General features: G+C 41.6%; 1 protein-coding gene across 1 annotated transcript in view; it reads right to left on the bottom strand.

Moving 5' to 3' along the window:
* The window catches only part of disp1 (dispatched homolog 1 (Drosophila)), a 91,301-nt gene that overhangs the window by 61,762 nt on the left and 8,144 nt on the right, over positions 1-21,395 (bottom strand). Inside the window, exon 3 of the mRNA XM_035143712.2 lies at positions 1,135-1,212. The gene's annotated coding sequence lies outside the window, so the exon portion shown is untranslated. The remainder of the gene's footprint in view (positions 1-1,134; positions 1,213-21,395) is intronic.

Here is a 21,395-nt window from a genome sequence, read left to right on the forward strand (position 1 = left end):
AAGGTCTGTGAGGGTGCGAGGGCACTGTGAGTTATGAGTCTGAGGTAAACACCTTTACCCTGCTCACTGACCCAGTTGTAGCAACGTGAAGAACAAACATCCTCACCTTTTACCTGAGGCTTGTCTGGACTCGCAAGAGAGAGGGACAGGGTGAAAGGAAGAAGACCGGCAGTAGGTGCTTTACTCTTATATACAAACACCCTTTTTCTTTGTCTGGCTGCTTGTGATTACGATACTGATTGAGGGATAGAAATTTTCCACTTGGATGCTCTAAATTAGTCTGTGCAATATATAGCTGAGGTACTAGGAAGGTCACAAAAGTCCGGTGTCGCAGTAGAACCATTTACTTTGTCTCATATTTTGAGTGTTGAGTGAATACTGTTCATACATGATCTGTTAAACAGTAAGTCAATGATTCCAAATGAGCAGCCCTCAAAATCACAAGACTAGGGCATTGCTAGCAGCTTGGTGTGCTGTGCTTTGAGCCAAATGCTAACATTAGCATTGGTAGCATACTCACAATGCTATCATTCTGATACAAGTAATGTTTATCATGTTCTTCATCTTAGTTTAGCGTGTTAACATGCTAACATTTGCTAATTAGCATAAAATGCAAAGCACAGCAGAGGCTGATGGGAATGTCAAAATTCTAGGTATTGAGTCATAAACCAAAGTATTTCACAAAGTGAACATTTGGAACTGGTGATGGTTTTAGATGAAAAGTGAGCAAAGAGATGTTGCCACTATCGTGGCTACTGGATATTCTCTTGCAACTGAATTGGGTTATACATGAGCAAGTACATGTACAGTTCCCATAACTGCACTCACAAATAAAAAAAATAAAAATACAACATATCTCAGACTGATCACAACTATTATACTACAGCATTCGTCAGTCAATAAAATAACAAGAATCTGTCCAAAAGTGGGATATATGTCTACTAACAATTCTTTCTTTATTCATTAAAAAAAACACTACTGACATGCTACTTAGGTAAACCTGTGTTAGGGGAGACTCAATAGGGCAGACTTGTCAAGGCAGTTGAAAGATGTACTATATAGTGGTATAAACTATATGATGTTCTGCTTTGCTCAGTTACGAGACATTTGATGTGTATTGTGTACATGTCTTACCTGTAGGATGACAATGTAGCATGCTCTGCATCTATTCATGCGTTCAGGCACTTGAAGTCCTCAGAGAAACAAGCAAATCTGTGGACAAAAATAAAATATTAATCAGTCATTGTTCTTTTTTTAGGATACATTAGGATCACAATTAAGACCAAGCCTCAGCCACGTTTCTAGTATTGTTGTATCTGTACCTTGAAAAGAAAAAAAACTTATTGGAAACAAGAAATTCTAAAATGTCCCAGCTACAGAGACTGCTCTGCAAAACAAGTGATGGAAGAAAAACACAGGAGAAAGACGGACAAGACGAGGAGCCCCACAAGACTGCAGACAAAGAAACCCAGACAAACAGACTTATTCACTGACGTTAACAAGTCAGCCTCCTTCTTCCAGAGTTAGTTTGACTCTTCAACTTCAGTGTTTTATAAAATAGAGACTTAAGAGACTTCAGAGAATTAAGAATTAAGGTGTTCTGTGGACTGGGTGGGACAACCTGTTGCTTTATACAACATTATTGTTGTGCCTGGGGTGAAGCATGCTGAAAGGATGGAAAGGATTGTACCCTGGAAAGAAAAAACTTTCTCTGGACTATTCTTATGTAATGGAGTCATTGCCATGGAGGTTTGATGAATATTTAATCTGAGCCAGGTGGAACATAATAAAAGAACTGTAAGAGACTGTCAAAATGATAGAAATACATGCTATTTTAAAAAGAGAAAAAAGAAAAAGAAACTTCAGGAGACTATCAAGTCTACAGTTTCGACTTCAGCAGCTGGCATGGGAAAAGTCAGCAATCATTGCATCAACTCTTTCAGTTCCAGGACAATGTGTGGAAACACTAGCTGAGGAGCACTTTCCAACCCTGACCTCTGATGCTGCAGCTCAAGCTACAAGATGCTCAGCATGCTCCTGTTCCACACCATGCCTGAAGGAGCCGCAGTGGAAAAGGATCGGCGACAAAGGCAAGTGGGAAAAACCAGAGGGAAATCCTCCACCCACTAAAACCTCCTTCAAAGCTAAGGCTAGAAAAACCGTCCACGGTGATAAATCCAGATCCATCCCCTGAGTGTCATGAGGCAGCACCATCAGTCAGGTTTGCAGCTGTCCAATGTCCACTGTTTCCCCAGAACTCAGTTTACAGCAGTACTTGGGAAATACTGTAAAAGAACTGTAAAAATCCTTGAATTCTAGGGATCCATTCCAACTTTCAAAAAGGGGCACAGAAAAATTTAGTCCGAGCTGAAAATGCATGATCAATACAAGGTCCCTTGTATACATAAGTGACCTTCTTTGGGGCCAACTACTGTCTTTAAACATGATTGACTGCACTTACCACTGAGACTCTCAGACACTCGCCCACAATATAGAACAGATTATATAATACAGATATGTCCCTGATTTTGACTGTCATCTCGCAGAACTGCCAACAGAGTTACAGCCTTGTTATGTTTCCAGAAGACAAAATCTAATTTTTAATGATCAGAAAAGTCCCTTTGTACCAATTACCTCTTCCTGTTCGTCCAGGAGTGATAGAGGGGTTGGGGACTGGTCGCAAATCATACAGACACTCTGAAGGGCTTAAATTCTCAGCCTACTTTTCTTACACAGTAATCTTAGCTTTTTTAAATGAATTCAAACCAACAATCAATCAGTATACCCACCATGATATCTTTACTTTTATTAGGGATTTTTGCAAAGAATAATCAGGCACATACCAGAGTCAAAGAGAATTTGAAATTACTGGAATGTTTGTCTTTTAGACAGCATGTCAACATACTAACTTACAAACACGGATACATCTTGGATTTGATTGTATCATATAGTCTTAATATTCACATTTTGTTCCTTAAGTACCAAGAACATGTCAAAAACCATTACACTACCCCCTGAAGTATGTGGTTATGTCTATGTGGCCGGCTGACTCGCTCGTTATCGGTATTAAAAACGCCTGGATTTCATCGACTTTTGCAGCTAATAAGGATTAAAAAGAAATACTGATCAATCAATGGTTCAAATGGTCAGAGAGAGAAACCAGACTTCAGACTTAATAAACTGGGACTCAAACCAAACCAAGTAGCGAGAGAGCTTAAGGTGACTTTTGACTTTAATTTCAAAGGTCTTGTGCGGGCAGGGGTCTCGCCAAAACAGCACCTTTATCATTTTAAGAACATTTCAAAAGCCACTTAATGATGAGGATTACACATAATGACAGAACAAAACCCAGTCACACATACTAGAGGCTGTAGGGGATGATTTGACAGGTGATGAGAAGATAAGAAGGTTTGACAGGAGGGGATAAGACTGAGAAACTATATCCCCTGCCTTTGACGCCAATCCAGGAAAAAACAGGTAGCCTAACGACAAGGTTCTGATATGACCTTGAGTGTGTCAGAAGTCCCTGCCGAACAAGAGGCCATTCAAAGCCAACATATGGTCCACATCACCAATTACCAAGGTGTGCGTCGATAGGGAGAAGATGAAGAGAGTGGTAGCCACAGAGGGAGTTTAAATACGGACAGATGAGGAGAGGGGGGCTTTAACCAATTTAGAGTAACAACCTCAAGTCAAAGGAACGTTTTTAAGCTAGCACAATGGTTCAATGTTGCTCTACAGTTTGTCTCGAACAGTGTCACAACTAAATTTCTCAAATCAAAAAAAAAAAAGTATTATTACATAGCATTAGTGTAGCAGCTTGGAAACAACTGCTCAAATACTCACAATTTTCACATCTTGGCAAACAGAGTGTAAGCATGTGATGCAATCTTGTTTTTAAATTACTTTTTAATCAAGAGCATATTGCCTTTTTTTTCAAATATTACTTTCTGCTCCATGCATATTGACTATGTGTCCCATGTGGTCCAACAAATGTAAAGGAATCAATTTCTCACAAGGTCATAAATCAAGTTCGACGTCACTGAAGCATACATTAAAGGGACATAGCATGCCCATTTTACCACAAGTTGATATGGTTCCTTGGGGTCTTAATGAAATGTTTGTAACATACTTTGGTCAAAATACCACAAGGATCATTTAAAACAGCACCCTTTTACCCTGTATAAAACAGCCCTCCACAGAGTGACCTGTTTTGAGTGCCTGTTCCTTTAAATGCTAATGAGCCAGCTCCCCTCCCCTCTCCCCATGATTTTAAACGATATAAATTACATATTTTATATGATATAAATTATCAAATATACACCATACTTTGTATTCCCTTGTTGTCCTGGAGTTTTAATTTTCCCAATCACATAATTAAATGTCCCCTCTGCCCATCCACTACAAGCACACAAGCAGACAGACAGAGAGAAAGAGAGGTGGGGGCTATGAAGACCATCATTTACCCCAGACCCCGACATTCAACGGGTACAACAACAAGCGGAGAAAGCAGAATCGCGGGCTGACCTTATATGTACAGTCTATGGGGCTGAGAAATGCTCGTCCGTGTGAACAGCCAGGCGGCTGCGGCTGGAGAACAGCGCTGCGCTGCCTCGCAGCGGCACTTCCGCGTCCGTGTACCCGGCGGAACTACTGTAACCCGGCGGAACTACTGTACCGGCGAACTACTGTAACCGGCGAACTACTGTAACCCGGACTACTGTACCATACAGTGAGCTGAACACTGCGAAGTCTTCCACACGCTGGCAGTGGAAGACTCGAACAGCGCAGCGCCGTTCTCCAGCGCGCAGCCGCCTGGCTGTTCACAGGACGAGCATTCTCGGCTGGTCAGCCCCATAGACTGTATATATAAGGTCAGCCCGCGATTCTGCTTTCTCCGCTTGTTGTTGTACCGTTGAATGTCGGGTTCGGGGTTACAGTAGCGCTGAACACTGCGGAAGTCCTCCACAGCCAGCGGGCTGTGTGGCGCTAACTCCAGCTCACGCAGGGAGAGCGGCGGTCGCTCGCAGCTGCTGCAGCCTCCAGTCCCACGATCCACAAATGCCACATGTGAGTGAATCGCGGGCTGACCAGCGGAGAAATGCTCGTCCCGTGTGAACAGCCCGGCTGCGTGCTTGGGAGCGGCTCTGCCTCGCAGCCTCCGTGTAAACCGGAAGTAACGAGTGTGGGGGGACGGCGGACGGGGTGGGCCAAGACCATGTAGGAGACTTCCAGTGTATTGTTACGACACAATACCCAGGAAGCGCATCCAGTCGCTCAAGCATGACGTTTCTGACTTAGAGGAACTATAACAAAGCGGTTTTTCCCCAGAGTTTTGGTTGGTAGACATGCCAGATACCCATTAACCTGTAGAAGCACTAACAAAGTGGAATTTGCATGCTATGTCCCTTTAAGATATAAAAAAAACATAAATGAGCCTTGACTATTCATCTGAGAACTGCTGCTTCTTCCAAAATATTTTGTGTTTTACTTTAGGTTTGCATGGGACCTTCTAGAAAAGAAAACAGCAGGGAGTTGAGTAGAGTACATAAGATAATGGTCCCTGTAGAGGAAAATAGGACAAAAGCATCACCCATGAAGGTTTGACAATGAAGAGGGGGCAAAAAGAAATTGGGGATGGGATAAATAGGATGAAGCTATAGCCGTTTTCAGACATGACCGTGTCCAATTCTCCAGACTTTATCCAGTTTGCTTTTCACACATGCACGACGCAGCAGGAGTTTTTCTGCACAGACGCGTTTACAACAGCATCAATACACATTATTCAGGCGAGAGGTGGTGCAGCCGGGTGCAGCAGGCGGAGGCAGGAAGTGGAGTATTATTCCCACAGCGTAGATCACGTGATTTTCACACCGGTGTCGACTCTTATCGGCACAAACAGACATCTTCGTCGGTGTCTTCCATGTGTGTGTCCCCGCTTTTTCACAGGGAGGTCAGTAGTGTTTTTTTTTTTCTGTTGTGTTCTCAAATCGAATTCTCATGACTTTCTATACACTTTATACTAGGAGGCCAGGCAGAGAAAGTCCGCAGATAATCTCGAGCCTCTCACTTGGACTTTTGCGTTCACACTCCTCTGGAGAAAATACAGAGGATCTAAGTTCAGTGCATGTCTGTAAGCAGCTTAAAATGTAGGTAGGTAGGACAAGGAAAACAAAAGGGCATAAATTCAAAAATGAAGAAGAGGGCCATAAAATTTGTTATCAAGGTTCTTGATAATGTAGAAGTGCTACAAAGGATTATTTTTTTAATTCCTCAAACATCTTAAGTGTTGTGTTCTACAAAAATGTGAAAATAGTGTGTTGCAGTGGAAAAGCCTCCATGCTGATTTCGTCCCAGACTGACCCTAATTATTTGGCATGCAATGATCTTGCAGACAATTCCAATCAACCCCAGGTCGGTGGTAGGTCCAGGCCAAACAAGCGAGCACCAATTAATCCAATGGCTCGAGTCCCAGTCGGTTCTCATTTCCAAAGGAGTCAGTCAAATTCTGAAGTCAAGTCGAGGAATCTGCCTCCCAATGCCAAACTCCCTTCAAGACACTAAACCTTAGCAATCACACTATACACGGCTAACTCAAGTCGCTGGTTTCACAAGGAGAGGGTTAAGCTAAAAGAAACTACTCCCCAAATTCCTATCTTTCCACAATTCTGTAAAATGTTCCCTTTGAGCCTGTGAAGACACAAACAATCTGTTGATTCAGTGGTAGAATCCTTTTCCTTAAGCCGCTATTTGCTTTAGCTGCGATGACACAAGAGGAGGAATTTGAGCAATGCCTGTGTAACATAGACTCATTTCCTCTGAGTGAGAGCCATCTCCAGACAGAAAAGACATCATTGAAGTCTGGTTTATTCCTGGGCCTCTGGCTCCAGGTTAGCAAGTGTCCAGACATGTTACACACTGATGTCTCTGTCATGGGGCACTCTGTTGTATGCATTCTCTCACATATACAGCTAGGCTAACGATGCATTCATTCTGTTATTCATAACCAGTAGCAAACATGTAGTTCCATGACGCACTCAAAGACAGAAACACTCTGTATCAGTCATAAAAGATTTTTTTTCCCAGTGACCTCATTAGATTCAACAAGGATAAAAGGCGTTCACTCATCACTTGTTTTTTTTAACTGAATGATAAGTGGAACCCAACCATTATCTATAAAGACGATAAATGTACCTGACTGGCTCTGGAGGAAGACACTAACTATCTTTGAGCACACTCAAATCCCTCTTATTATTTTTAGTTGCACCTCAAAGAAACAGCTAATTACCTATAGGAATCCAAAAGGCTTACCATCTTCCGACTGTACAAATGAAAAGCTCATCAAATTGTAAGGGATCAAAGTAGCCTCATAAGTGCACCACTTTCAAGTAGACAATGAAAATGTGAAAAGCAAAGAGCACGATCTCTCTGACAAAAATCAACTCAAACTCAAGCAGCCTTGAGAAAACTTTGCTTGTTCAATAGGGGATCAATGCCAAGGATTGCAGTGCTTTGCCATTAACATTCATTCTCCCTTTGGTTTTCCATCATATTTTCCACTGGCAGGTCAATGACATGTCACGAATTTACATGCTAGTAGAATGCCACGTGTAGTTTAAAAAGGCACTGAAGGATGCCCTTTTTCTCAAGTGCTCCAAAGTCAAGGAAAAGATAAATGGAACGGACTGTGCACGCAGATTAGCAATCTTTGCGCTTCATGGAGGCCGGCCAAGAAGTATGTACCCTGCTCCTCTCTCCACTTGTTTCTTTTTTCCGCTCTGCGATTTCATGCCAGATATGTAAAGTACACAGGAGCTTACACAGGGCAAGTCAGAATTTAAAAGCAAAAAATAAATAAATTAAACCTGTATCAGATGACATGGGGATATCAACATGAGAAATCTCCAGTGATGAAAGCAGTGGGGAGAGTGAGTCAGAAGAGGCAACAGCAAGACGAAAATAGGCTATGTTAATGTGGACTAAACAAATTAAATAATCACTGGATGAAGGAGTTGGGGTTAAAAGGGATGAATGAACTTAAAAAGTAAAGTCAGCCCTCAGAGTTAATCCAATTACAGACTATAAGCTGCCTGACTGAACCTACCTTTAAAATATAGTAATAATATAATAACGATAATATCATATTTTAACCAAAAGAACGCAGTTGACAAAATACCTACATCTGCAGGCAAGTGTACATCCACCCACACATCCACCTATCACCTCTTTCTTCTGTGTGTGAATAACTCACTCAACACTTCAACATTTTTACGATTTTAAGAGAGCTGGTAGAAACAGCTTTTCAGAGATCACAAAAGAAATAGTTCTTTAAAAACTGGTGGTAGCCCAACAAGACACTGGCTTGAGGCCTTAGCCAGAAGGAAATGAATCATCTGATATTATCAATAAATGAATTATTAACATGCCACTATTTCCTAAGTAAACAATAAATTACCTTAACTTAAATACATTTTCAAACGGCAGTACCTTCACAAAAGTCACACAGAATTTGCATAGTTCAGAAGATAGTGTTCTGACACCTGGAGAGAACCAGTTAAGAAGATTTCTTTTGTTTATATTTCAGTTTTTTTGTGTGTGAAATGACAAATGGGCATCAGAGCAGGCCAGAGCACACAAGCCGGCAGCCTTGCAGCTGTTCCTGTGTGCCTTACTATCGTCACTGTTTGTGTTCCCAGGAGAGGTGGACAAAGCGCTTCCAGGTCGCCCGCTAACCTGCCTTCTCATTACCAAAGGTCAGCCTGCTGGAACACAATGCTGACCTCTCATGCCAAAGGTTACTTGGAGAAGAAGAGGTTGGGGAAGAGGAGGGGGGGATTAGGAGGAAAGAGAGGCGTGGGGAAGATGATCTAGAGTTAAATCCAAGAACAATTCTCCTACCTCACCCCTCACATTAATTTAACCTCATCATCCATCTTGGAACTGGTTGTTCCTGGATTCTCACTTTTGTGTGACTTTCTGGAGGTCAATCCTAGCAAACAATCAGATCTTAATTCTGCAAATGAGGCCTCTTTAGGGCTCTAATGTGAGGGTTCTCTTCTATCACTTCCTCCTGGTTCTAGGTTAAGTGTTTGGCATTTGGCGCAGGCTGAGGTGAATGCCTATAGATGGCATTGCTTGCTCTTAGATCACAGCAAGCTCATTAGCTCTGGCCCGCTGTTGCATTCACTCAAACCAGACCAAAGACGTGATCGGGTGGAAATTCAAAGAGGGCCAGAGGAAGGAGGGGGAGGGGGGATAAAGATATGTTTCCTTGGATAAGGCAGAGCCTTAAAATTACTTCCTGTGTTTAGTGTGGAAAACAAAACAGAGGGGCACCATGGACAATGGTGCGAACCCAAGTGCTATTCAAAAGGACACAACATAATCCATCGTTATGGTTACATACAGTAGACATGAGGATGACAGGGTCGGTGAATGTTGGGGGTTACAACATCTGGATCTCATAGTGCATGCCTCTGGAGTTTCTGACAGTCGTCCTCTCACATGAGCAAACCCCCCCCCCGGTACATCGAAGCTGCTCCCTCCCCCTCTTGTTTGCGTCTTCCTTTTCCTCCATCCTCCAACCTTTACTCCTCACCTTCAGGGCCATATGAAAACTCCCAATTATTAGAAACACAAGAACTGCTAACGACTGAGCATGAAGTCGGAATATGCTATACGCGGGAGCCCTCACCAAGGGCCATGTTGAGATGTGATTGAATGCGTCAGCAGGTTGTAAAAGCCCCCATCCCCTTTAGATCAATGTAATTATGAAAGCTTTACACTGAGGACTTTCCGGACTGGGTAGCGACAGGAGGAGTAGGACGGGTGCTGCCAGCATTATGCTCCACAAACAGAGACCCCTTTTAACCCAACAAGTGGAGAACAAGCAAGGTCTTCCAGCTGCCTTCCATCAGCAGCTATAGCAGACAAGGGAAAAGTAAGACGGGACGAAAGAAAAGAGGTTTGTAACACCTGCAGCAGGGTGCCAGCAAATATTCCTAGGTCCTCAGGCCTCTTGGTGATACACTATAAATCCCTGTGATTAGCTACAGTAGCAGGCCTAAGTGCCACTTAAATCAAACCCCAAAGGGGAAGTTGTTGTGACCTCCGAGCTTCGGAAATGTAATTTAGGCCCAAGTGATTTTTACAAAAACAAAGCTAGCTCTGTTTCTCTTATTAGAGACGATGGAAGAAGGAAGGGTGTGATGGACGTGAGCGTGACAGCAGGTTTGCAATAATAAGCCATTATTTGAGGGATTCCAGAGAATTAGGAGAAATAACTCCTGGTTATTAAAGCTATTTAGTAAACCTCAACTAATTAGCCACTATACTTTATTATTCTGGGAAGACACACGCACCAAAACAAGACACAGATGTTTATACAGGAGCTAAGCCAATGTTTTCATATAGATGATGTGCAAACTGCATTTGTAGCGTCTGTTACTGCTCTGAAATCAAAATCTGCACCGATCCATTTATCATGTTTTCAAAGCATCTCCCACTGGACTGCATCTCCAAAAAAAGTGGCAGCAAAGATGGGAAAGGGGGTTTTACGTTTTAAAATCAGACTCAAAGCACGTCACTGAAAAATCCACCCATCCATGACATGCTGGGGTAATCACAACATTAACCTGAACCACAGTGAGTCACCAAATGAGAAGGTGATTGAACCCAGGCACAAAAACTCCACAAATCACAATTAAGTTCACCAAATGAAGCAGCAGACCTGACAGAAGGACGCCGTCAACAGAGGTCTATAAACCTGCTGCGCTTACGGTAACAGAAGGGATGGCACAGCTCAGGTCAAAGCTGCCAAAGTATTGTTGACAGCTGACAGAGACCAGACCTAAGTGCGCACTGGGACTTGCAAGAGTGCAACCAGTATTTCAACATATAATCTGGCAGTATGACTACACTACTACTTTTAGACCCCTGCAGTCAATTTGTTTTTGTTATCGATTTGTCTCTGATAATATATAAACCAGGTGACAAGATATATATAGCAGCACATTTCTCTAGACTTTTCATTTTGTATTTTCCACCTCAATCCACAATATAATAATACTATCTTATTATAATGGTAGTTATAATGAAAATAGGTGTACAGACCTTTCCTTTTTGGCATATGTAACTTCAATATAAAGTTTTTGGCACAGCTATTAAAGTCGGTCAGACCACTTTGGTCCACTTGGTCTGCGGCTGCTATGATACTCTTACAGTGTGTTCCTTTTATATGTTGTATCGCATGCTGAATATAACAATGTTTTAATGGTATGAATTATATATTTAAATGTACATTTTACAGTACACGGATTGGTAAAAAACTATAAATACTAAAAAATACTAAATATGCAGCGGGGCTGGCTTAGAAATTGCTTGACTATTGACTTTGTTGATATAGAGCACTGTCCTACGAGACATGATAATAAAATAGAAATAAAGAAGCCACAAATCACAGAATATTGACTTCTATTAGCTGAAAGTTAAGTTCTCAAATTTATCCTCAAAGTAATTTCACTTTAATCTACTTGGCATACATCTTGTGTTAATATCTTGTACATAAACAAGTAGGATTGGGACAATACACTAATTTCCTGATTCCATACTATCACGATACTTGGGTACCAATCCAATATGTATTGCGATTTCTAAGTTTTAAATATCTTAGAAGGTACAAAAAAGCTAATAACCAAATTTGGAAAGATGAATCCAGAAACGTTGTGACAGATATGCTGAGGAACACTGGCATATCACAAACCTACAACAAGTTTGGCAAAACTGTAGGTAACCACTTAGCAATTGATATTCATGAAAAATAAACGTTTTGAAGTTGGACTTTTGTCTTTCTCTGCCCCCTACATTCAGCAATTCTCACTGAAGCTCTACTATTTGAGTATGCTTTTATGTTTTGTCACTCATTGTTTAACAGAGAGGACACAGCTATTAATGCACACATCCAAAGCGATAAATGCAATGCATGATCTGTAATTTGGTTTATAAAGCTTTATCTAACAGTTTAGCTTTTTCCTTTCTTTATTATGTATAATTGATTAGATTCTATGTGAGGGAAAAAAAATGGGCAGGCCAAAGGGACCAGTCTGACATCATCGAACCTCAACCCTTCAGCTCAAACACACATCACTGGTAGAACAGAATGCTTTTACGTCCAAAAACTGCAATAAGAGGACAAGGACAGCAACACGACAGCACACACACACACACGACAACACACACACGACAACACACACACACACACGACAAAACACACACACACACACACACACACCCTTGACAGCTGAGGACATCGTGTAAGAGGGCTCAAGTCTGTGCTGGCAGCCAGAGATGATGTCAAGTAGAGTCCCACAGAGTGACGTGAGACTTGGACATCCTCGCCAAGAGTTATGTGCATTCATCTGCACATGTATGGGCTCTGATGCTTTTGGGGAGAGAGTTATCTGGCTTCAAGCCCCATGTCCTTATAGGCCTTGCTGTCTAAAGAAGACAGGAAACAACTGACTGGTCCAAGGTCCAAACCCACTATAAAGAGGAATTGTTCTAATCAACTTGAAATTGCTGATGTGCAATACATGTCCTAATAGTACGAACCATTGAACACCAGTCTTATATAAGTGATTCTTGTTATACTGTTATTTTAAAAGTATGTGTGTTAAGTTACTCTCTAAAACCAAATGACACCAAAACAGTGAAACAAGAACATGCCAACTTCATAAAAAAAAATTATATTTGTGATCCAAACATTATATTTGTCAAGTAGGTCTTTCTGTAAAAACTTTCCAGCACAAAAGGAAAAAAAAAAATGTTCCAGTAAAAACAGCTTGTTTTGTATCAAGTATTGATGAGCAGAGAAATCCCCATTAAAGACCACTAAAACCTACAGAAGATACAGTAACTGACACAGGTATAACAGTCGAACAGCAACACATAATAAATATTGAGATTTCTACAGCGTCGATAACATACTTTTGCCAAGACTTCAATCCAAACACTAACCACATATCTTAAGCAAAGCTTCCTGGCATTTAAACAGGTCCAGTTTCAAAATTTACTTTAATAATAACCTCAGTTCTATTCAAAGCAGAACTTTGAAGTCTCCAAGATAATGTGGCATTTCTAAGGTTATTACCTCTGCCAAGGAGCTCATGTTTTCACTCCTGTGTATGTTTGTTTGTCAGCAGGTTTACGCAAAAACTACTGAAAAAATTTCAGGAAACTTGATAGAAGGATTGGACATGGGCCCAGAAAGAACCCATCACATTTTGGCATGGATCCAGGATTTATTTGATCACTTTCTTGTTTTGAGATAGTGCAGGATTCTTTTTACATTTCCATCAATTTCTCAGGGAATGCAAGAACCTTGATGAAAAAAATCTGGCATATTTAAGGGACTTATGAGTATGTGGAATTTGGTACAGATGCAAATAAAAATCCGCATTTATTGAATTTCCTTGACATATTTGTTGAAGAATTTAAGGGTACAGTTGAGCCTTGGCATGTCATTCAGTTGTTTTTGTCTTATTTTTTGTCTGAAGGTGAATGGAGTTGGGTTTAGACGATTGGTTAAAAAATTGGAAAATGTTATCAATGATTAAGATCATCATCAGTTACAGATCTACTACAAAAATAAAGGATGGAGGGAAATGAAGTGAAGACAATTAAGAAGGTGCTGCTCAGTTGTGTACTTGGAGGTCAATCCTGTGTTAAAAAACAGCTCTGTATATCTTGCCTCTACACAATCATGCAGCACGGACCACAGAGACCATATAGAGGGGATTGAGGAGTTGCCAAGAACCCGAGTGAGCGCCATTAGTAAATATACCCTGAAGCCAGCCCTGCGCGGCTCTGCCAGAACCCTCAGCTCACCAAAGCCGCGAGCCTGAGACTGGCCAGGGTCACAGTCAGCCACTCAGAGCTCTGCTCTGCTCATAGAGCTGCTGTGTCCACCAGGAATCCAAAACAAAAAAAAAGCATTAGAGGAACGCTACTAAAAACAGAGTGCTTTGAAGTGCTGTGTCCCTTATGGGTTCCTATTCAATCTACACCACCCCACCGCTACAAAGGACTCCGCCATGGAAATGCAAGCCAAATGTAGCTGTAGTTAATGACATGTATGGGTGTGTGTATGAGTGTGTACATCCGTATGTGTGTACCATATGGGATTGTCTGCATGCAGGTGTGTCCATATAACTTTCTCAAAGAGGCATGCAGGAGAGTGAGCATGCTCTTTATCAACTACAATCCACATAACACAAGGGAAAGTTGTTGGCTGAGAAAGTCAAATATCTGGTTCCTCAGTAGGAGGCTAAAAATGCAAAAGTATAAAAACAAAAACAGAAAGGAAACTTGATGTGAACAACTTTTATCATAATTAAATCATGATTTACGCAATTACATTTTTGCAAAAGTAATGCCTGCCGCTCTCTAAAGGGGGAGGAAAGGGGAAAGGAGAGCACTCAGCGCAGAGCAAGATAACATGGAGATAAGAAGGTTGACGAGAATGACAGAGAGAAGAAGAGAAAGATATACAGGATAGAGATAAGAAGGGGAAAATCAGACAGAGAGGGATGGAGGGACAAAGAAAAGGAGGGAGTCATGTTGAAATGCTTGCATGTTTGGCAGCAGCTCTACATTCTGCCTTTATGTCCAGTTTGCGATTGGGCTCAAGTTTCACCGAGAACTTCAACAAGTGAAACAAAAGAGATGGACGAGGCCCCCCTAGCTCTCCATCACGCCATCTGTACATAACCATCCACCTCTGTACGGTGACCCAAACAACAAGCCCCCCAGGGTCAGCGGCTTGGGCCTGGGCCAAGATTTATCCGTCCCTGCCTACCACCACCTCTCCCTGGGAGCACCTTCCCACCCTCACAAACCCTCCCTGGTTTGTGTCAGTCTAATGAACAGACTCCTAACTGCAGTCCAGCGAGGGAGCAGATGGATCTCTGCGACGATTTACAGCACAGCACGCGGAGTGAGACGATGAAGGAGGGAAGAGGGCAGTTAAGTTGCAAAAGGGAGTTAAAAAAAGCACTCTCAAAATGTTCTGACCGGGGAACCCAAAATATGCCTCACATTTGCACATTTTTCCAATTTATCTCTTATTGAATTAAGGCCTCAGACTGCTGGACGCCTTTAAGGAGAATATACCAGAAAAGGAAGAGAAAGACAAAGTGAGAGAGAGCTACTAGAAGCACTAAATCTGTGCTATTCCTCCTGAAACAGCTTCATCGTGAGAATGATGGGTAATATATGATGATGATGATGATAGTGGTGGTGGTGGGAGCACGGCCTACTCTGATGATGCAGTCGCACTGAGACTCCCATTTAATCTTCATACTTCATGATACATTAACTGCCAACTTCAGCCAACAGGGAAAGTTTAACTCATGTTAAACCTCGGCTACATTTATATTTCCATGAGGTTTTAATCAACAAATAATAATTTATATTTATAATCCAGTGCTGAACAGGGGGGCCTCCCCAAGAGATGGGATCATAAAAATTACCAGGGGCGAATTTAGTGATTTGGGGGCCCTATAGGCAAAACATAGACATGAGCCTTGTAGGGCAGTCGCTTTTTATTTGAAATTCAAATTTTCATTCAAATGTGGGGGGAAAAGTTCGTATTTGACCAGTAATTTAAAGTCTAGAAACGCATCAGTCTGTCTGAAGTAGGTTGTCTCCTGATCCAGCAGAGGGGGAGCACTATCAGCTTGACCTATTGCATTCCCTCTTGACCCATCAGTAAAGTATTGGATTCTAGACCGTAGACTGCTAGAGGTTTCAGAGGCACCACATTTATATTATAAATAATAGAATAGATGATCACTTAGGATATAAGTAATTTGGATTTAAGTCATTTTAGGGTTTCTATACACAAGTAAAAAGAAAAAGAAAAGTACAATAAGAAGCACAAGGGGCCATCTCTTTATAAATTGCCATAAAGTCCAATAACTTTCCTGTGGAAGTAGTGCCATGGACCACTCACGCAAACCCAGTTTGTGGCAAACCACTTGTTGAATGTACCAATGTTCTGGCTGTGGTGAAAGAAGCCAGAGGAGGAAAAATAGTTTGTTCTGTAGGGCTTAGGATAAGACAGTTCTCCATCTGTGATCATTATGGTCCAGTTTTCCATCCAAGCTGCCTCTCAGCTCTGTCACAGGGGCACACTCTCAGGTATTATAGGTTTCTACAGCATCCAAGAGTCGCCGATTTTAACTTAGGGTCTCAGAGCAAAGGCTTCAGTCATATAATGCAGGCATTGTGTGAGTTGACTGAGTAATGACAAGAGCTTCATAGAATAGAGAATAGAGACTTTTAAAAGAGTAAAAATGTCAAGTTCAAAGTTCCATCATTGTGCCAATTGGCCTTAAAAGCAAGAAGGGCACAGAGGAGAGGCTGATCTTTGAAATTCCTTATTTTCCAGCATTGATTTCCTTCAGTATTTGGGACTATACTATAGGGAAGTAACACATTCACTCTTTGTTGTCCTTCACCTGCATCAATTCAATATTTTGGTTCACTGCAATGATTTTTTAGTGGGTAGGCCGACACAGTCAGGGTCACTTCTGTAATGATTAAATGGTTTGGGGCGATTTGGTGTGAATTATTAACAGAATTTGAACTCGTCCTCTCCATCAGCATTGAGGTCGATGGTGCACTGTGTGAAGGGCAGCTGTGTTCTGTGCCATTTATACTACAATAAGTTCCAGTTGTTAATGGGATTACGTGTGAGAAATATATCAGTTAAGACAAGCGTGAAAAAGAAAAGGTAATTATACTGACTGCAAATAAATGTGGTGTGAAAGATAATAATTTAACACCACTCTTTCAGGTAGGGTAACAATAGAAAGAATGGAGAATTGTGGATTCAGACACATCCATTTAGATTTCAGACACTGGTGAATCATTCATCATCCATGAGCTTCTTGCCAACTTCAGTGCCAATCCTTAATGAACACTTAGCAGCAGTTGGTAGCAGATTTCTTAGTACCAAAGGAAAAGTCTGGCTCCTGCCCTTATCATCAAAAGCTCTCGAGTCTCATCACTCCAAGTTGACATCTTCGTGTAGGGCTCTTCTTTTTCATCCTGGATATTTGTATTTTAGCTTCTTTTTTTCCCCCAGTTTTGCATTGTTAGAAATATCAACACACCCACTCGCTTACTGTTCAATCTCCTGCTCCAGACTTCCAGAGTTTTTACTAGGCGGCTGGTAGGAGAAACATGGACATTTGCGTTCTCACATACAGCCCCTCTGGATAATTTCAGGCAATTAGAGTTCAGTGAATGTCTGAAAGCAGTTTAACATGTATATTTTCTTTTCTGGGATTATTTATGTGAAGAATTCATGTGGGACAAGTTTCTGGACCACCACAATGTAGTTCAAGCTATAGGAAAGGACGTCACAATTTGATTGGTCATGAAAACTGCCACTCCACCACCACACCCACTCATAATGCACTCATGTAATCCCACCCAACAGCCAACAGTTCCACATTTGTGTTGCATGTCTCTGGCCACAGAATTATTACATATAAGTGAACAGTGTTTGTGCACCTTCACTGTTACTTTTCAATCTCAGCTAAGAAAAGGAAAACTGAACCATTAACAAGAAACAACCGATAAATTCAGCAACCGAATCCATGTTTCTTTCACCTCAAAATTACAGGCAAAAAAAACCAATTACGTCTACTAGTTATAGACTAAAAAAAACATGTTGAAGCAGTTGAACACACCCTGAAAAGCAATCTCCTCCAATACTCTACCAGGCGAAATCAGAGATGCTCAGACAAGGTCTGGCCTGCATGGTAAAACCAAGAATAAAAGAAAATGAGCTAGTGACATTGATCCAATTTTATATGCCAAAGTCAACTAAACTCTAGGTGCAGTGAGTAAAACCTGTCATCACTTGACTTTTGTCAGCGCTCAGAGAAGCAGGAGTGAATTCTCTGACATATTTTTCCCCTACCTTTTCTTAATTATTTTCATGCATCTTGCAGTGTTTCAACCGTGCCAACTGGACAAGAACAAGGCTCTCCAGGTTATTGATTTGCATGGTGTCTCTGGTTTGTCCAACAGGAAATTACTTTTCTTCATAAAGGGAAAAAAGGTAGTTAAATGTTTTTAACTTGGTCATTCTTTGGAGGAAACCTGTGCAACGTTAAGTGACCGAGACAAAAGGCTGGTGGAAACCAGAGGTTATGTGTTGAAGAGTCCCTGAGACTCAGTGGCGAGTTACATCTTCCATATGTCCGGTGTTACTCAACATTGGCTAGCAGCGGTTCCTGTGGGAGGGAGCCCTTTCAACCATTCCACGCTAATGGGCTGAAAGAGAGCAAGACTTCAGGGCATCTTTGCTGTATCGTCTGTGTGGTGTAAGATACAGGAAGGTGGTGGGAGTAGAGACTGGCAGAGGTGGGAATGATTCAACAGTGCTGAGAAGAGGAGACAATCAACATCTCTGTTCCTTCCTCCCCGTATTATGCAAAACATACTTAATGCACTAAAACTGATTCTTTCTTGATATTGTTTTTCATGGAATTCCTCCACATAAGTCTTTAATTTTCACCATTTGCTTATCCAAGGTGAAGGTGACACTGTCCATCTACACCACCCAGGGAGAACTATCCACCCCTTTTAATCAGAGCTCTGACTGTCAATACCACACATGACTGACAGTGACATTATCAAGCTGAGATGGTTGAGAAGAGACAGAGGTGACCTGTGTGCTTTACCTCTGTCTGTCAATGACATCATCATGACATGACTCGCACATCTGCAATTTAACCTTCAAAATGTGCAATGCAGAAATAGTGCAAAGTAAAGCCGTCTTTTCTTCTCCTTTAATATCACGTAAATGGTGAAATGTGCTCTCGTGCCAACACAAAGTTACGAAACGCAAGTCAACGAGGGGGAAAATGGCAATATCTTCAAAACTTATGCAACAGACTTAGACCAACAGCTGCAATAACAACATGATATACAATAGTAAAACAGAATCAAGAGTGGTCATAAAACATAATTATTTCGGTACAGAACCACGTAAAGTCCTCAGCAGACGTGTTTTTCCATCCTGTTACTTTTTCAGCAGTATCAAATACAGCTGCGGTGATACAGTAAGACTCTGGGCCTGGCTGATGAAGAAGGCAGAGACAGGGGTTGTTTCTCTGAGAGCTTCTTCCTTCATTCTTACTCTTCCACGTAAAGGCTGTAAAAGACGCATTTCATCCCAGTTATCAGTATTGACGTAATTGTTTTATGTACTGTGAATTAAGCAAACTACCTCAATAACTATTTACAATAGACAAAAGTAAAGATGAAACCCTTTTCTAGTTGATTCTAAATATGAACAGTGTCAAATTAGCCATTTTGTGTATCATCTGTGTGATTATTAACAGAAAATGTGTTGTTCATGAAGTCACACTGAATATTATCTGATGAAGCTGTGGGGGCCAAAATGTTGTTAATAAAGTCACTAAGGAAGTGTGAAATAAAAATGTGCAATATTCCTTGATATCTTAAAATTTTAAAGAAAACAAATGCATTCGCTTTTGGCAGTTTGTTTCAGGTACAGTATATTTAGCCCTGCACACCCAGGATAGTGCAGCATGGTGGTGCAGTGGTTCGGCCGAAGTCTTTCCATGTGGAGTATGCATGTCTTCCCATGTCAGGGTGGGTCGTATCTGGGTACTGCAGCTTCCTCCCACAGTCTATACAGGTTGAGGTTAGGTCAATTTGACACTCTACATTTACCGTAGATGTGAACGTGAGTGTGAATGGCCTTTATACGCCGGTATATGATACACGCTTTGCTCCCAGTAGAACTACATGCACCCATGATGGACTGCACTTTAACTCTGGTTTAACTCGCTTAACTTTGCTATATTCATTCTGTCTGTGCAATACATTGGTTCATGTGCAATCTATTCAATGTACATATTCTCACTCTTTATTCTTTTTTATTCCATTCATATTTTTCTATAAGTTTTATATTTCCTTATACTTAAGTATCGCATATTATTACTTACTGATGCCTATTTTTGACTCTTGCTGCTGTAATATTGCAAATTTCCCTTTTGTGGGATTAATAAAGGATTATCTTATTTTATGCTGGAAACCTGTCCAGTGTGTACCCCACCTCTCGCCTGATGTCAGCTGGGAATGGCTCCAGCTCCCCCGCGACCCTCAAAAGGACAATCTATAATGATAATGGATGGATGGAAATGCTGGATAAGAATATGTGTAAAGAAATGTCTGTCCCTCTCATGGACTGGATATGAAGTTGGATGACGCACCTTGAATTCCTCCCTGAGACTGTATTGCAATAGGTCAAGCGCGTGAATTGGCGCGACCTTGACCAATCGCGAGTCGGTCTCAGCTTTCAATCACTATGTTTCACCCTGTTTATATAGCATCAAATAACAATTTACCAGCCACTAGGGGCTGATCAAGTTGATTTGGCTTCATTTTTGGGGAGCCGTCATGTTGTCCATCTTATCATAAAGTCTAAGGTCCCTCCGAACAACTTTACAATCTATCAGTACTATATGTAATAAAGAGAAAAGCGAAGCAAATGCAATTAGTCATGATTATTACTATAGTAATGATTACTATAAGAGCCTGGGTACTCAGTGCACCTCCAGCCACATCATCCCACTCTATGTATCACCTGACTCATATACACTGCAGTTCTCTTTCACTACACCTTGATTTAAAATAACACCCTAAGAGTAACAACACAGGGTGCAATGATCACTCAACTTCACACCTCGTGATCGTAACATCAGCTCTCAGTGTTGCCTCAACAAGTTTCCCTGTGTATTAAAACCGTAAGCTCAGTTTTGCATACAGGCCTCAGTGAAGGAGCAGAAAGGTTGATCCCAGGGTAACCGAGCCCCTGGCTGGGAGGCATCTGAGCCAAATGTGATTCGACAAGGCCTAGAACTCCGGGGTCATGCCGCAGTGAGGAACATGTGTCCCTGCGAGTGAAGGCCTTGTTGCTCCCTCAGCCAGTCAACATTTTCCAGTTTGTGCAACAAATCCTAATGAGGCTATCCTCTGTGGGGGGAGCCAGGCTCCTGTCTGTGGAGATTTGTCTGCAAAGCTAAACAACCAAGGAAAGATGCAGTGAAGCGACGTGCTCGCTCACACTCTCACTCTCTGCTTCGTACACACACAAACCAAGACTAATGAGGTGAGGGAAGCCAAACTGTTCTGCAGGCCGGTGCAAGGCAGGGGATTAAAAATGTCTTCACGCAACGAATCAAGGCTAAAAAAAAAAATCAAGCAGAATGATGGCCCCATGACAAAATACAGTTCATATTTGGTTAAGCTGCTTGCAGTATGGGGAGACTCAGTATGGTGAGAGTATGATA

This window comes from Hippoglossus stenolepis, chromosome 20, assembly GCF_022539355.2.
Source record: "Hippoglossus stenolepis isolate QCI-W04-F060 chromosome 20, HSTE1.2, whole genome shotgun sequence".
Taxonomy (NCBI): domain Eukaryota; kingdom Metazoa; phylum Chordata; class Actinopteri; order Pleuronectiformes; family Pleuronectidae; genus Hippoglossus; species Hippoglossus stenolepis.